General features: G+C 44.2%; 1 long non-coding RNA gene across 1 annotated transcript in view; it reads left to right on the top strand.

The window, feature by feature from the left end:
• The window catches only part of LOC122221640, a 76,533-nt gene extending 60,211 nt beyond the window's left edge, over nt 1-16,322 (top strand). The window contains exon 6 of the long non-coding RNA XR_006203346.1: nt 15,771-16,322. This is a non-coding gene — a long non-coding RNA (uncharacterized LOC122221640). The remainder of the gene's footprint in view (nt 1-15,770) is intronic.
• The last annotated feature ends 1,190 nt before the right edge of the window (nt 16,323-17,512 follow it).

The raw sequence follows: 17,512 nt of genomic DNA, 5'->3' as shown, positions 1-17,512 counted from the left end.
CCTAGAGTCCTGACTAGTCCAGAGGAACAGGTCAGCTTCCATATTCTGTTCCGTTACTACTGACCACACAGCAGGTAATGTGAAATGACAGCCGTGAGACTGGACACTTACAAGCCACACCCATCGCCTGGGCGTGTCTTCTAGAGATGCCCAGCCCTCCGCTGAAGCTGGCGAAGCCTTCCCAGCAAGGCCCACCCTGTGCTGAAGGTCATGTAAAGACATTCCGGAGCAATGATACACACACACACACACACACACACACACACACACGTCAGGCAGAAACACCACATATATTCTTCTCGGAGGAAATAACCACGAGCAAAGTATGGTTATGAGTCAGTAACTGACTATAATTAGGGGCTCCCCATCCCCCAGTAATATCTGAATTAAGGCAGAGAACAAGCAGGGCCCAGCAGTTGGTAAAGAAGTAACCACATCTTTCCTAATGTTTCCAGTGACTCAATCCCTAAAGAACAGGCCTCTGCAAGTCAGGGGGGAAAAAAAAAAAAAAAAAAAGCTTCCTAGGAGAATTTAATACCTAAGTAATTGGGAGTTTCCTCCTCTCTATCAAAGTCAAAATAACTCTGCCTTAGATCTGCCTCACTGGGGCCCAGGATCACTCAAGCATCCACTCGAGAAACAGGACTTTCAGTTCATTTTTATTTCAACAATTTTATCACAACATATATAATACAGAGAGAAGACTGTATAAACATATATTACACTTTAAAAATAGTTAAGCAGCAATGTCCCACAACCTAGGCTTAGAAATACATTACAGGTGTTCTTTTTATTTTGATTTTGATTTATTAAGAAAGCTCTACACCCAAGGTGGGGCTTGAACCCATGACCTCGGGATCAAACGTCATGTGCTCTAACAACTGTGCTAGCTAGGCGTCCCTATTACAAGTGTTAATTTTAAGGTCCACTGTGTGCCCCTCTCTAACTCCGTACTGCCCCACTTACTCCCCAGAGAATTAACCACAATCCTCATTTTAATGTCAAGCCATCTTTTATATTAAAAAAATAAGAATTGTACCATGAGTATATGTGTCCCTAAACAATGCATTATTTCATTTTGAAAAACTCAGTAGTCAGCCCACCCTAACCATGGAAGAAATAGGCAATAATGAATGCCTGTTTTAGCCGAAGGCTCCTGGAAAAAGCAAAAGTGAGCAGAGTCCCTTGAGTCCGAGTCTGGCTTCACCTTCCACCCCTTCTGGAAGGGCCACATGTAGGGCCACAGCTTGTCAGTGAGTCCTTGGAAACAGAGAGCTTGCCACAGTTGGGGCAACCGGGCAGGACCAAAGTATGAGCCAGGTATAGGACATGCAGCATTATTAGTGGACCATTGAGTATTTTCTGATTCTAAACTTATGACTTATGGGGTGCCTGGGTGGCTCAGCCCGACTTTGGCTCAGGCCATGATCTCACAGTTTGTGAGTTCAAGCCCTGGATCGGGCTTTGTGCTGACAGCCCAGAGCCTGGAGCCTGCTTTGGATTTTGTGTCTCCCTCTCGACCTCTCTCTGGCTCATGCTCTGTCTCTCTCTGTGTCTCTCAAAAACAACCGTTAAAAAAAATTAAATAAATAAACACACAAACCTATGACTTTATTGCTGGCTCTCAGGAGTCAGTATGTGGTCAAGACAAGCCAGTATGATTATCAAACACACTGTTCTCGAATGGAAAGAAAAGTCCGTGGGAGTTGGGGATTTTTTTTTTTTAATGTTTTATTTATTTTTGAGAGAGAGGGCTGAAGCAGGGGAGGGGCAGAGACAGAGGGGGACAGAGGATCCAAAGGGGGCTCTGCACTGACAGCAGCGAGCCCAATGCAGGGCTTGCACTCACACGAACTATGAGATCATGGCCAGAGCCAAAGTCAGACCTCAACTGACTGAGCCACCCAGGCACCCTGGCAGTTGGGGATCTTGCTAATGCAGCGCTCAACCTGTCTGTCAAGTTCACTCCTCCAATCTGGGCCAGCTGGCCACAGTGTAAGCACAGCTCTCCTTCTGGGATCTTCAGAAGATGGGAGGCCTCCTCTTTTCTCACTGGATGTCCTAATTCCTGTGCACTGTGTCTCTCTTGATTTGTTCTCTCGTTTTCGGTGGACTACGTCATACTCGAGATGAGATTCTTGAGAAAGAGTGCATGAGACATAAAGGTTTTGAGACTGTGTGTGCCCAAAAATGTATTTTTTCAATTCTCAAACTTAAGTGATAGTTTGGGTAGAGAATTCTAAGATGGAGTTTTTGTTAAGAATTTTAAAAGCATGTCCAAACCCATTTTTCTTCCTAATCCTTTTTATTTATCCTTTCTTTTTCTCGTTGGAAGCTTGCAGAAAGTTGTTTGTTAACAGCATTCCAAAATTTCACAAGCTATGCCTTGTTGTAAGTCTATTTTTATCCATTTCGCTGTACATTCAATAAACCTTTTGAATCTGGCAACTTCTGTTTTTTAACTCAGGGACATTTTTTTCAAGTTTTTCTTTGATGATTTCATCCCCTTTTTTTCTCTGTTCTCTCATTCTGGGAACTCAAGTTATTTAGATATTGGATCTCCTGTACTGATCTAATTTTCTCACATTGTTATTCTAGCTTCCATTTCTATATTTCCTACTCTACTTTCTGGGTAATTTTCATCTATTGAGTTTGTATTTCTAGAAGCACATTTTGTCCTGAGTGTTTCTTTTTTATAGCCTCCAGGGTGTTTTTTTTTTTTTTTCTCCCCCCATGGACACAGTATGTTCTCCTTTCCTTCTGGGAATTTTTTTTTAAGTTTATTTATTTATTTTTAAGAGAGAGAGAGAGAGCCGGAGGAGGGGCAGAGAGAGAAGGAGTGTGTGTGTGTGTGTGTGTGTGTGTGTGTGTGTGTGTGTGAGAGAGAGAGAGAGAGAGAGAGAAAGAGAGAATCCCAAGCAGGCCAAACCGTGTCAGCACAGAACCCAATGCGGGGCTTGAAACCACGAACTGTGAGATCATGACCTGAGCCAAAACCAAGAGTCAGACACTTAACTGGCTGAGCCACCCAGGCGCCCTCCTTCTGAGAATTTAAGAGCTTCTTTTTTTTTATTATGTGTTATTCTCCCTGTCTTGTCTCTGTATGCTTTGCATTGCTGCTGTCTGTTTGCCTTTTTCATCTCAACCTATCATGATAGAGACTTTCCTCAGATACCTAGGACTTTTTGGTCATCCACACATAATAACCAGTAGAGAAGAAAAGCTGGTTGGAAGCTCTGGGCATATGATGAGTTTTGGTGACTTTGAACTTCACTGTAGGTTTGGACGGGTGGTGCCTTTTAAGGTGAAACTCTGATGTCAGTATAAATAGCTCTTCATTCTTTGATCTGTTTCTCCAAGAATAGCCTTCCAATGTCCTGACCAGAGGTAAAAGCCCTGGTCTGGCAGCCAACTGGAAAAGCAGGGCTAGAGGTCCATTTGTTCTGAATTTAGAGTACATATGGTCACTTAATCTGTGTTCGTATAGTATGGTGCCCACTCCCATAAGTATGTCTGAAGTACCCCATCCAGAGGTTCTCTGTTCTACCCCTTCAGATACTAAACCTCCTTCTCTTTGCCAGGATGGGCAAAAGACAATCATAAATGACAGGGCAGGATGCCTGGGTGGCTGAGTCACTTAAGCATTCAACTCTTGATTTCGGCTCAGGTCATGATCTCACGGTTCATGAATTCGTGAGTTCAAGCCCCACACCGGGCCCTGTGGCGCCTGCTTGGAATTCTCTCTCTCCCTCTCTGTCTTTGCCTCTTCCCCACTTACAATCTCTCTCTCTCTCTCTCTCTCTGAAAATAAATTAAAAAATAAACTTTTAAAAAGAAGTAGATAAATGACAGGGCAACATGGCTTTACTCTTTATAGTTTTTTAAGTTCAGATTCTTCAACTGCATTTCTGTCGCTGTAGTTCATGTGTTCCCACTGATGCTGAACATTCACACAAGTGCTGAAATGTGGTTGGTATGTTTAAATGAAGACATTCTGCAAACACCAGCTGCAGGCCACCCCTGCAGTCACCTGTCAGAAACCTTTGGGAACACCTTCTCCAGCTGGGGCGGAAGGGGTAGAGAGTCCTTGGCTGTAAGTAGGAAAAGATGGGGTGCCTGGGTGGCTCAGTCAGTTAAGCATCCAACTTGGGCTCAGGTTGTGATCTCACGGTTCATGAGTTCGAGCCCCACATCGGGCTCTATGCTGACAGCTCAGAGCCTGGAGCCTGCTTGGGATTCTGTGTCTCCCTCTCTCTGCCCCTCCCCCCCCCCCAACTCTCTCTCTCAAAATAAATAAATTTTTAAAATTTTTTAAAAATTTTTAAAAAACTAAAAAAAAAAAAAAAAAAAAGGAAAAGAGGAACTCCCAAGTCGAATGCTGTCTTGAAAAATCTTTCGTGTTACTCAAGGCCATTCCATCTGTAGTTGCTTCCGTTGCTTTCTGCCATCAAAAGGTCTCCCTGTAGTTAAAAAAGCTCCATCTGATACCTTCCTAGGGATTTTTCTGGCTAAATATTCCATGCTCCTAAAGGCAGGGTTAGGATATTCATATATGTCATTTCATTTGTTCCTTGTAACAATAGCCCCGTGAATTAGGAAGGTTGGGTATTATTACTATTGTTATTATTATTACCACCACCCTTTTACATGAGTGAAAACTCAGGCTCAGAAGGGTTGCATGACTTATCAAAGATCACCTTGCTTGCAACAAGGAAGGCCAAGGTTATAACCCAGATATTCTGCCCCATATGCACTGCTGTCCACCATACCACGCTGCTTCAAATAAATTAGCAGTCCCCGTGGGACACATCCACTTACATTTTGACAGACCAAGTTTAAGGAAGGGAAAATGTATCATTGACCTCAAACAAAAATTGAGATGTCACCTCGCCACGTGTGCCTTTCCCGTTAGGCAGAAAATGTGAGTGGTTCATTTCAGGCACCTGGAGCTCTTGCCCTTGAACTCTAGCGTTGAAGGCACCTGATGATGTGGTAACTGAGTTAACGAGATGCACAGTGAGAAATTTATCCTGCAGACAATGAGTTTTACTTCATGGCCAACAGGTGCCCAAAATGGGCGTTTCCACTTTCCTCTGTGCCTCAAGTCAGCTCCACTTTGCCTTAGTGTCTGACTTCATCATTTCAACTTAGCATAGTCACCACCAAAAACAAGTCACAACTATGCTGTCCTTTGAGCTTTGCTTAATTACAAAGTATATTATTAGCATTGAGGAAAGACACTCATTTTACGGAGCTTCCCAATCCCTGGCTCCTTGAGTTTGACTATCTGGATTACATTAAAGATACCCTATATGCCTAGAAACTCTAATGAACAGAGCATGTCCCAAAAGTCATGTGTAAATTACATTTTGGAAGTTGGAATATAATTCCCTATAGGGAAATGGTATTGTGCTTTTTAAAGGCACGAGTAAATGAAGAAATAACTGGATCATTAAGTTCCCAGGTCAATACACAAAAGCCTGTTGGGCTTGTTTTGAACCCATAACATGTCTAAAGTATAATGCTAATCTTAGTATTTCAGGTACATTTGATTCTGAGTACCATATGTTGTTTTTATGGGAAAACATTCTCCAAGTGGAAATGTCTGATGCCTAAACAAAATAAGGAAGGACAAGAGTCCTAACATTTAGCCTTTTTTGTGTGTGAAGCTTTGTACAAAGTGCTATAACACACAGTAGCTCTTTCTGTCTTTGGGACAGCCCTTTGAGGAAAGCATTATATAAACCAAGTCTCAAAATGGCTAATAACATTTAGTGTGTTAAGAATGTGCTCAGAGGGGCACCTGCGTGGCTCAGTCGGTTGAGCGTCCGACTTCAGCTCAGGTCATGATCTCGCAGTTTGTGGGTTCGAGCCCCGTGTCAGGTTCTGTGCTGACAGCACGGAGCCTGGAGCCTGCTTCGGATTCTGTGTCTCCCTCTCTCTCTGCGCCTCCCCTGCTCATGCTCTGTGTCTCTCACTCTCTCTCTCTCAATAACAAACATTAAAAAAAATTAAAAAAAAAAAAAAAAGAATGTGCTCAAAGACTTGTAGCTAGTAAGTGGCAGAGCTAAAATTTAAAACCAGATTTATCTCGGGGCGCCTGGGTGGCTCAGTTGGTTAAGCGTCAGACTTCAGTTCAGGTCATGATCTCATGGTTTGTGAGTTCGAGCCCCGTGCCAGGCTCTGTGCTGACATTTCGGTGCCTGGAACCTGCTTCAGATTCTGTGTCTCCCTCTCTCTGCCCATCCCCTGCTCATGCTCTGTCTCTCTCTGTCTCAAAAATAAATAAACATTAAAAAAAATTTTTTTAAGCCAGGTTTATCTCAGCCAGATCTTTTTACGAAGCTTGCATACCTCTCTAAATTTATAGTCCAAATATTCTGAATTGAGAACAGCTTGTCCCCATGAGGGTGCAAAAGCGGAGAGGTGGAGGAAGACTGGGACTCTTATCTCAAGCACTGAATCTCAAACTTGACCATGCATCAGAATCACCTGGAGGGCTTGTTCTGGGTCCCACCCACTGTGTTTCTAATTCGGTAAGTCTGAGAGGGGCCAGAAAATTTGCATTTCTGACAAGGTCCCAGGTGATGCTGCAGCTGGTGGTCCAAGGACCACACTTTGAGAATTTGTTAAGGCCTTCCTAATAAGTCATCTCAACAAATGGCCGATCCCTGAAACAATGGTCTTCCTAGCTGGTAATAAAGGATGAAAACCACTCAGCTCGTAAAGATCGATGACTATGATTAGTACCCAAAGGGAGTTAGCCGGTGAGTTCACTGCCATGGAAAGACAACATGGAAAGGAAACTAATGTTCCCAGCAAGGTTGCTCTCCTTGCATAAATTTCACTATCTCCAAAGGAAAAAAAGCAATCGATACAGAGAATGTTGGACTTTGAAGAAAGAAGCAACAATAGGACAAAGTGGGAACAGCATGATGGCTACAAAAACAATTGAGTTTCTGTAATTTTTATCTCAATGCCGGCAAAGAAGCCTAATCAGCCAACATGTGTTTGAGTTCTTACAGTGTGCTCAGGTAGCTATAGAAAAAGTATGGGGCATGGCTCTTGACCTCTAACAAGTTACAGCAGTGCCTCATGATTACTTTCTTGGGAAGGAAGCATACCATCGAGTGACATTCCCAAATAAAGCTAACTCCTGAAAGTACTCAAATTTTATTTATTTGAAGTATATTATTTCTAAAAACCTTTCTGAAACTTACATCATACTATGGATTTTAAACCATAGAACAAAGAACATGGTTTAAACTTTTCTCAATTCGGGGCGCCTGGGTGGCCCAATCGGTTAAGCTTCCGACTTCTAATGTCAGCTGATCTGACAGTTCATAGGTTCAAGCCCCACGTCCCCACTTGGGATTCTCTCTCTCCCTCTCTCTGTCCCTCCCCTGCTCAGACTCACTCTCTCTCTCTCAAAAATAAATAAATAAACTTTTAAAAAATAAGTTTTTCTCAATTCTAGGCCATTTGACAAATATCTACTTTTAGGATATTAAGTAATGACCACAGGATTTATTGAAGGGTATGTGGCTGTTTGCCCTATGTTGAAGGACCCAAGTCCAGTCTTAACATTTGGGAGTTTTTCATTCTTTATCAATTGTCGTCTTATTTTTGCCTTCATTTTCCCTACTTCTAATAGGTCTACATCATATCTACTAATTTGCCATTTCTTCTCTGCTATGGATTATACAATTCATACTTTGTAGAAAGCAAACCTAAGAAAAAACTCTGACTCCACTCATATATGGCCAATTCATTTATGACAGAGAAGCCAAGAGTATCCAATGGGGAAAGGACAGCCTCTTCAATAAATGGCATTGAGAAAACCGGGCAGCCACATGCAAAAGAATGAAACTGGACCATGTGCAAAAAGTAACTGAAAATATATTAAAGACTCAAATGTAAGACCTGAAACCATAAAACTCCTGGAAGAAAACATAAGCAGTAAGCTTCTTGCCATAGGTCTTGGTGATGACTTCTTGTACACAACACCAAAAGCAAAAGCAATAAAAGCAGAAATAAACAAGTGGGACTCCATCCAACTAAAAAGCTTCTGCTCAGCAAAGGAAACCATCAACAAAATGAAAAGGCAACCTGCTGAATGGGGGAAAATATTTACAAATCAAATATCTGATAAGGGGCTAATATTCAAAATATACATAGAACACATATAACCCAATAGCAAAAGACAAACAAACATTCTGATGGGGCAGAGAATCTGAACACGTATCCAAAGAAGACATACAGATGGCCAACAGACAGATGAAAAAGATACTCAACATCACTAATCATCAGGAAAATGCAAATCAAAACCACATTGAGGTACTACCTCACACCTGTTAGTGTGGCCATTATCAAAAAGACAAGAAATAACAAGTGTTGGTGAGGGTTTAGAGAAAACAGAACCCTGTGCACTGATGGCAGGAATGTAAATTGGTGAAGCCACCACAGAAAAGTGTATGGGGTTTCCTCAAACAATTAAAAATAGAATTATCATATGATCCACTTCTGAGTATTTATCAAAGAAAATGAGAACACTAACTCAAAAAGATATATGCACCCCCATGTTCATTGCAACATTGTTTACAATAGCCAAAATATGGAAACAACCTAAGCGTCCATCAATAGATGAATGGATAAAGAACATTTTATATGTAAAAATATACAGCAGAATATTATTAAGCCATAAGCAAGAATGAACTCTTGTCATTTGTGACAACGTGAATGAAACTTGAGGGCATTATGCTAAGTGAAATAAGACAAACACCATATAATCTCACTTGCATGTGAAATCTAAGAGTACAAAAAACAGGGGGGCCTGGCTGGCTCAGTTGGTTAAGCATCTGACTTTGACTGAGGGCATGATCTCACAGTTCGTGTGTTTGAGCCCTGCACTGGGCTAAGAGCTCAGAGCCTGCTTTGGATCCTCTGTCTGTCTGTCTCTCTGTCTCTCTCTCTCTGCCCCTCCCTCACTAGTGTTCTCTCTCTCTCTCTCAAAAATAAACATTTAAAAAATAAAAATTAAAAAATTAAAACAAAAACAGTAACCAAGCTCATCCATGCAGACAACAGATTGGTGGTTGGCAGAAGTGGAGGGCAGAGAGTGGGCAAAATGAGTGAAGGAAGACAAAAGGTACAAATTCCCAGTTGTAAAATAAGTCACAGGGATGTAATGTGCCGAATGGCAACTATAGTTAATAATACTGTATTGCATATTTGAAAGTTGCTAAGAGAGTAAAACTTCAAAGTTCCCATCACAAGAAAAAAAATGCTGTAACTACATATGGTGATAGGTGTTAACTAGACTTACCATAGTGATCATTTCACAACATACACAAATTTTGAACCATTGTGTTATACACCTGAAATTAATATAATGTCATAGGTCAATTACACATCATTTCTTAAGAGAAAAAAAAAAAGAAAAAAGAAAGGGACGCCTGGGTGACTCAGGCGGTTAAGCGTCCGACTTCAGCTCAGGTCATGATCTCACGGTCTGTGAGTTCAAGGCCCTGCGTCAGGCTCTGTGCTGATATCTCAGAGCCTGGAGCCTGCTTCGGATTCTGTGTCCCCTCTCTCTCTCCCCCTCCTCTGCTTGTGCTCTGCTTCTCTCTCTCTCTCAAAAATAAACATTAAAAAAAAAAAAAAAAAAAGACCAGAAAACAGCTCTGAATGAGGGCCTGAGATTCTTGCCCATGAATCAAATGAGAATTAGGGTCTGGCCCTTGTGGTTTCACTTCTGACAAGCTCCCAGGTGCTGCTGCTGCTGCTGCTGCTGCTGCTGCTGCTGGTGGTGTTGGGACAACACTTTGAGAACTCATCAGGGAAGCCCATCTCTCCTAATACAGATATTTCTTCCTTCTTGCAACCAATCTCTTGGGGGGGGGGGCCAATTTAGAGGCTTCCAGATAGATGTTCATGTTGAGGAGATGACTGACCCAATCCTCCTGGCTCTTCCTTTCCTCTTCTGGATCATTTTCATTCTTCTGAAATGTTCCAAGCACTTAGTATAGGATCGTATTCCCTGACCCAAAATCTGTGTCCCCTATTTACTGGATGCATAAATAAATAAATGACATATAAACACACATACCTTATTGAGCACTCTCAAAAGGCAGGTACTATATTCTCCATACCCTCGTTAATCTCCTTTAACCTTCACAGCAACTTATGAGCTAGGAATAAATAACCCATATTCCAAGCTGAAGAGACAGAGATTTGTGGATATTAAATGACCCATTCATTCGAGGTCATAGTTAGTAAGTTGCATCGCTGGGATTCCAACTCGAATCCTCAGCCCCCAAGGCCAAAATGCTGTCCATTAGACCGCAGTTACTGCCTCTCTGAGAACAAACTGAATAGGGGGATGCAAAGAAAGACAGCAATTTATAGTCTTAGGGTGTTTTTTTAAGTTTATGTATTTACTTTGAGAGAGAGAGTGTGTGTGTGAGTTGGGGAGGGGCGGAGAGAGGGAGAGAGAAAGAGAGAGAGACACAGAGACAGAGAGAATCCCAAGCAGGCTTCACACTGCCAGCGAGGAGCCCGATGTGGGGCTTGAAACCACTAACCACGAGATCATGACCTGAGCTGAAGTCGGATACTTAACCTACTGAGTGGAGGTGGGATGGGGCTACTGGAGTCAAGTGGGTGGAGTCCAGGGATGCTGTTGAACACCCTCAATGCACGGGGCACACCGCCTTCCCTGCGGCAAACAATGATCCAGCCCCAAATATCACCAGCACCGCGGCTGAGGAACCCTGCCTAGATCACAGCATCTATAAAGAAGAGACAGAAGACCAGAGTCTTGGGCAACCACCTGCTGCTTCTCTTATGTCAGGAACATAAGGGCAAGGGAATTCAAACCACTGGTTTAGGGTGTGTTCCCGGTGGCTCACACACAGATTGCTGTGGTCACTCTGGTTTCAGTTACAGCTGCCTACAGGAGCCTTTTGTGTTCTTCCAGATGACCTGAAGAAGCATAAGATGCTACCCACGAATCGTGTATCAACATAGCTTTTGACTTTGCTGTCACGGTTTCTCTCCAGTCAGGACTACAGTACAGGATATTAAAAAAAAAAAAAAAAAAAAAAAGCAGAGAAAGGATGAGAAAAAGAACAGACCGGAATCACCAAGGACATCTCCTCCTCCTTACTACTCAGGGGGTGGTGTCCAGATCAACAGGACTGGCGTCTCCTTAGAACTGGGGAATCTCAGCCCTCCCCAGACCTCCTGACTCAGAACCTGCATCTTAACAAGATCCCCAAGTGATTCATATGCACATTCGTGCTTGAGAAGCCGTGCTCTAGGGTTTCCAAAAGACAAAATCAAAGTACAAAATGAACAGCTGCAAAACAGATGCAAAGCTCATCACGTGATGTGACATATGACTCTCCCCTCCGGGGATTTATGACCCTGGGTGGACAGTAGCTTGTAATACAGAAAACAGAAATTTGAAGGCATGTGTGCAAAAAGTCAGTGTCATGTTATGCCCTTTTAATTGCCCTAACGGGACCAACCTTGGGTTAGAGGAAATGTAGTGCCTAGTGCTGAAAACAGTTTCATGTACGCAAGGGTTCAAGTGTTTGGATTTGTTTTGTGTTTTTATTTTTTTCAAAAGGAAACAAAAAGAGAATTTATATTGATCTTCCATGAAAGCAGAGGGTCTCATCAGTATTTCCAACACAACATTCCATAATACCAAAATTTTTATAACAAGAAAAAGAGTGGATGTTGTGTGCTTTCCAATAACTAGAAAATAAATAGGTTCAGGTGAATGATTCAGGTTCTCCTTCAAGTCTGCTCTCAACTAACCCAAACTGGCTTGGCTTCATTCATTCAAGACCTAGGAGCCCCACCACCACCTGCACCCCAGATTCCGTGCAGCAACCAGCGCCGCAAATCACTACCTGAAGATTAAGTTCAGTGGGACCCCAGATAACCTGATAACGGAGGTGGGAAAGGGACAGAGCTGGGGGAGGAGAGCAGGCGGACAGAAGCACAGGAAGGAAGAAGGGGAGGGGTTCTGGATGCACTCGCGCATGAGAAGCAGGGCTCCAGAGGGAATGTGACTCAAGCCGCATGCGGGCAGGCCCGGCCTGACTCGCTCGCTCCCCTGCAGGACGGGCCACGACTCTGCCTGGCCAAGGTTTCCAGGGGACAACGAACGTCCTCCGGCGGTCCTGCGCCTCTTTCCCACAGCTCCTCCGGGGCTGTGGCCTAGCGGGAAGAGGACAGTCCCACCAGCATGAAGGCCCCAGAGAGCAGATCTAGGAGCGGCCGCTAGAGGCCGCGCTTGCTCCCCGTACCGAGGAGGACGCGCAGGGTCTGCACAGGTTTACCGCAGGCTTTGTCCAACCCCCAGCGAGCACTGAGTGTTCTTTTCGTGACATCTGCGCTCTCCATGCGGCTCTCTGCTCTGGCCGGCGCCAGATCAAACACTAGCCTCGAGGCCAGAGCACCCCGTGGCCCTTAAATCACAAAGGGGGGGGGGGGGGTGCTGGCTGCCCCTTTAGCGCCCCCAATCTGACTCCGCGGTGTCTTCCCTGGCCTCTCTAGGACACAAGGTTTTGGTTCCATGCGTCTGTCCCCTCACTTCACCAGGATACTGAAGCCCGGAGGAGTGATTTGGAGAGAAAGCAATTGAGCAAAGTGGTCAGAGGGTGAACCTGAATCCTCCCAAATGCTCAGAGCGCCCTCAGGCAGCTCTGAGGCCTGCGACCGCTCTCCAGGAGACTGGGCAGGAGTTGACCCAACAGAGGAGCCCATTTGGAAGAAATCAACCAAGAGGAAAACAAAGCAGAGGTTTCTAGAGGCTGCCCCACTTCAAAGAAGAGTGTTCAGAAGCTACTGAACTCATAAGGGCCCTGGCCATTTTTTACTGTGGACTCAGGACTCAGATAAGGTCATGAGAAGGCAAACAGGAAAGCTGCTCCCAAGATGTTTCTTGAGAAATTTTGAGCCAGGGGATCACAATCCCGCCCAGGTCAGAGAGACACTGGCACTTTCACAGGGAAGGAAAATCAGCCAACGTTTGTAAGCACCCCTCCAGGCTGTGCACTTAGTACTTTCTGTTGCTCAGTGACCCACCAGGCTGGCCAGGCAATATAAATATCCCCATTATTCTGATGACAAAATTGAGACTGGGAGTTGGTAGGTCAATTCCCAGGGGCAGCTGAGCCATGATGCTTGTTTGTTTGACTTTTTATTTGTTTGATTTGATTTATAAATAGATAATATAACCCCATGTCTCAAAATAATCCCAAGGTATACAATAAAAAAGTCTCCCGGACCCCCGACCCCCAAATATCCAGCTCCCCTCCCCTTTTGTCTTCTTTGCCACATACACAGGTAACTGCCATCTTCTCCTTGTTTTATCCTTTCATCATTTCTTTATGCCTATAACACTTAGTAAGAATATATATTCTGGGGCGATTGGGTGGTTCCGTCAGTTGGGCACCTGACTCTTGACTTTAGCTCAGGTCGTGATCTCACGGTTGGTGGGTTCGAGCTCCGTGTGGAACTCTGTGCTGACTCTGTCGAGCCTGTTTGGGATTCTCTCTCTCCCTCTCTCTCCCTCTCTCTCTGCCCCTCCCGGGCTCATTCATTCTCTCTCTCTCTCTCTCTCTCTCTCTCTCTCTCAAATAAATAAATAAATTTAAATATATATATGTTCTTATTTTTCCTCCTTTTTTACACAAAACATGGCATTCTGTGCCCACTGCCCTGTGTCTTGCTTTTTTCCCCAGAGCAATATATCTTGTATGTCTTTTCATCCTGCCACATTAAGAGCTTCCTCATTCCTTCTCTTTTACAGAGCACAGCATTCCATTGTATGGGCATACCATCAGTGACTTAACCAGTCCTCCATTGTTGGATATTGGGTTGTTTCCAATCTCTTTCTATATTAGCAATGTTGCCATGAATAACTTCGTACCTACATCATTCCGCACACGCCAGCACCAGGAGCCCACATCTTTCTAGCTCTAGATAGTTCGTGTTCCCTCCACTCCAAAGCCGACACAGGACTGATTACTGTATATATGCCAGCTCTGATAGATAAATCCTCATATCTCTGTCCCCCTCCCTCTCCCCACCACCCCCAATCTTTCCTGTTTCCTTTTCTAGTTACAAAGCCTATTCATATTTGAAACAGCTACAGAGACTCTGGACAGAGAGTACTTGCCATTTTATCTCTTTCTGCGGTTGTTTCACGTCATTCTTTAAATACCAAGTGTGACTGTATCTGGGCTGTACTGAAGATAAAATCTGCAGATGTTGTCCTGCACAAACATGGAATTTCTGCTACCAGTTGGATCACACTGTTTCACGCATGTGCCAGGAAAAATTCAAATCCTGCATACCATAGCCTGCCCCAGGCTTGGCTCCCAGCTTGACTGGAAGGAGGATCAGCGAGAAGAGCCTGGTGCTGCTGGAGCCAGAATCTATCTCCATTTCCGGCCGTTGCCCTAAAGGGACATCAAACGAATGGAGACAACGTCAGGCGGGCCCAGGGAAGTCTACCTTCTGGGGAAAATGAAGCGCATCACCCAAGCTTTCATCCTTGTCTTCTGTGGTCCTTTTGTCATCTCTATACCTAGATTTTTAGATTCGCCTTTCAAGGTATCTTTTTGTCTCTCAAAATGAGATTTAGCCAACGAGAAAGTACTCACAAAATAAGTGAAGGTAGGTTGTTTTTTAAACAGGTGATCCCAGCTACCATCTGCACGGCTGACAGTGAGGGGCCCACTATTTCGGAGGAGGTTCGGGCCACGTTGTCATTCCTGAGGGATTACTGCACACACCCGGCACCATGTTGATGAAGGACAGAAGGCCCAGGTGCTCCTGCCCACGTGGAGATTCGGACACTTACCAGATACTTTCAGTGCAGAAAGAGAAATCAATTCAAAGTGATACGAGCTATGATATAGGTAGAGAAGTACGCTTGGGGTCTCAACCAGCTCAGAGAAGGGGTACTTCACCCAGAGTGGAGACAGCGAGAGGCGGGGCAGGCAGTTAGCAAGGCTTCTTTGGGGAAATGATGCTGAAGGAAGCCCTGAGAAGCGGCAGGCAGAGCTCAGGCTGAGAAGGCAGAGAACCAGCAGGAACAAAGGCCCAGAGAAGGAAGTAGCTGGGGCACTCTGCCCAAAATGTAACTTTTTTTTTTTTAAACACCTGAGAAATTGATCAGCAAGCTAGCAGTAGCTCAAGTAGAGCAAATTTTAAAGGCAAAAACTGAGGGATAATTTCAATTCAATTCCACAGTCCTTAAATATCGGCCATTCCTTATGCCTTATCGGAATTAGATTTGTCTTCTGTATGAAGTTCACACCGATCCTCTCCATCAACCTTGGAAACATTTCAGGGAGACAGAGTTCCAAGCAAGCCTTTCTCAACCACCTTGGCCCTTGCGTCTCTTATCTCTGACCCATCACTGTTTTCTGTTCATGGCAAGAATGGCCTGAGTTTGCCTTGTTGAAACCACCACCAACAGTCTGATGTCTAACAATCCCTGTGTCGGGGAGCCTGGGGGGTTCAGTCGGTTGAGCATCTGTCTTCAGCTCAGGCCACGATCTCATGATCCGTGAGTTCGAGCCCCGCATCGGGCTCTGTGCTGACAGCTCAGAGCCTGGAGCCTGCTTCGGATTCTGTGTCTCCCTCTCTCTCTCCCCTCCCCTGCTCATGCTCTGTCTCTCTCTCGCTCACAAATAAACAAATAAATAAACATTTAAAAAAAATCCCTGTATCTTTCCTTCCAGGTGTGGACTATGAAAGCCTTCTAGAAACCCATATGAGAGCCCTTTCTCCCTAAGAATGGAAAAGTGGAAGGCTTACAAAGCCTGAATCACTCTGTAAATGTCACGTGCCAGTGGTACCATCAGAATAATGGTCACCGTCGTATCTCTAGGTATGAAGTGATCTGCTGGATGTGGTTGAGAAGTAACTGTGTCAGAGATTCTCTTCGAAACGAGGTCTTACAGTTGGTCTTCTGATAATAACAATACCCGTAACAGGAGTGAACATTGATAGAAGGCTTACCATGTTCCTGACACCGTTCTGAGTTCCTTAGAACTTACTCACTAAAGGTTTACCTCCTTAAGTCCTCTGACTTCCTTCTTAAAGTTTGACATGACACCTAGCTAAGATTCAAGGGTCTTTGGGTTCAAATCCTGACGCTTCCACCTCCTATTCTTGTAACATTTCTGAACCTCAATTTCCTCATCTATAAAGTGAGCATACTTTCTTCCCAGAAGTAAATGAAATAATATAGATTAGAAGGCACCCGATACATAACAAGCTTACAATGAATGTTCATTACCTTGATATTTTTTTTATATGTTTCGATTTTCTAATAATTTAAGACATAAGACTAAATAAAGTGTTTTAAAGATATAAAGTAATTGTATTACCTCATTCCTTCAAATAACAGTAGGGAAATCTGTGGATGTTTTCTCTTTGGAGATCTTAATTTCTTTTCTCTTTTTTTAAAATTTTACTTTATTTTTGAGAAAGAGCGTGAGAGAGAGCATGAGCGGGGGATGGGCAGAGAGAGGGAGGGACCTAGGATTGAAGCGGGCTCTGCACTGACAGCAGAGAGCCCAATGTGGGGTTCAAACCCATGAACTGCGAGATCATGACCTGAGCCGAAGTCAGACGTTCAATTAACTGAGCCACCCAGGCACCCTCTGGGGTCTTCATTTCTTAATCAAGGCTATGACTATAAGGAAAGAATATATGAGATCAAGCCCAAGGGCCAGTTAAGGACATGTTACCAAATCCGGACTCTATCCACTCAGGGCTCCCTGCCCCACCCCCACCCCCATGAAATCATCAAAAGGAAAGAAACGTCTGGGCTCTGAGATCCTGCCCAATTTTAGCTCTAGGTGTTAGGGTCATGTGGAAGTAGCAGGTTTTGAAATGCTGACACGCTGACACTTAAGCTCATGGCTGGATCCTGTTATAGCTCAGAGAAAGTATATAAAGAACTTGGCCCTAGGTGAGATTTCCAAATATGCAACAATGCCCAGCATGATGTAAGTGGTAAGGCTGGGGGACAGAAAGGCTGGGCTTTGAATCTCAGCTTCGCACTTCTCAATCATGTGACCTTGGGTGTGAATGAATAATGTACTGTCACTTTCTACTCCATGCCTTGGCTCACCTGTTAAAATGGAGAGAATAACACCCTTTCCACAGCATTGCTGTGCTGCTTGACAAATGTCCATTCCCCTCTTTGCGGTCAAAGGCTTACTTCCTGTGAATCTGCAGGGACCCCAGCTCAACCCAGCTGCAATCCCGAACACCTAGTAAATCGTTGGAAATCCACTTCCACATGCCATTGTGCCTTTTTTAAGGGATCTGTGTTGGAATCACTTCCGGGCTCTGCAGCACGCATCTGTCCAGGTGGAAGGAACAGTTTCCCTTCTTACCTCCTACGCAGTTGCAGCTTGGCTGGCGTCTCTCACACGGACCACGGCAGAGCTGTTGCCCCATCATGCTCTCT

This window comes from Panthera leo, chromosome B3, assembly GCF_018350215.1.
Source record: "Panthera leo isolate Ple1 chromosome B3, P.leo_Ple1_pat1.1, whole genome shotgun sequence".
NCBI lineage: Eukaryota > Metazoa > Chordata > Mammalia > Carnivora > Felidae > Panthera > Panthera leo.
Note: the sequence above shows the minus strand (reverse complement) of the source record. Positions and strands in the feature narration are given on the sequence as shown.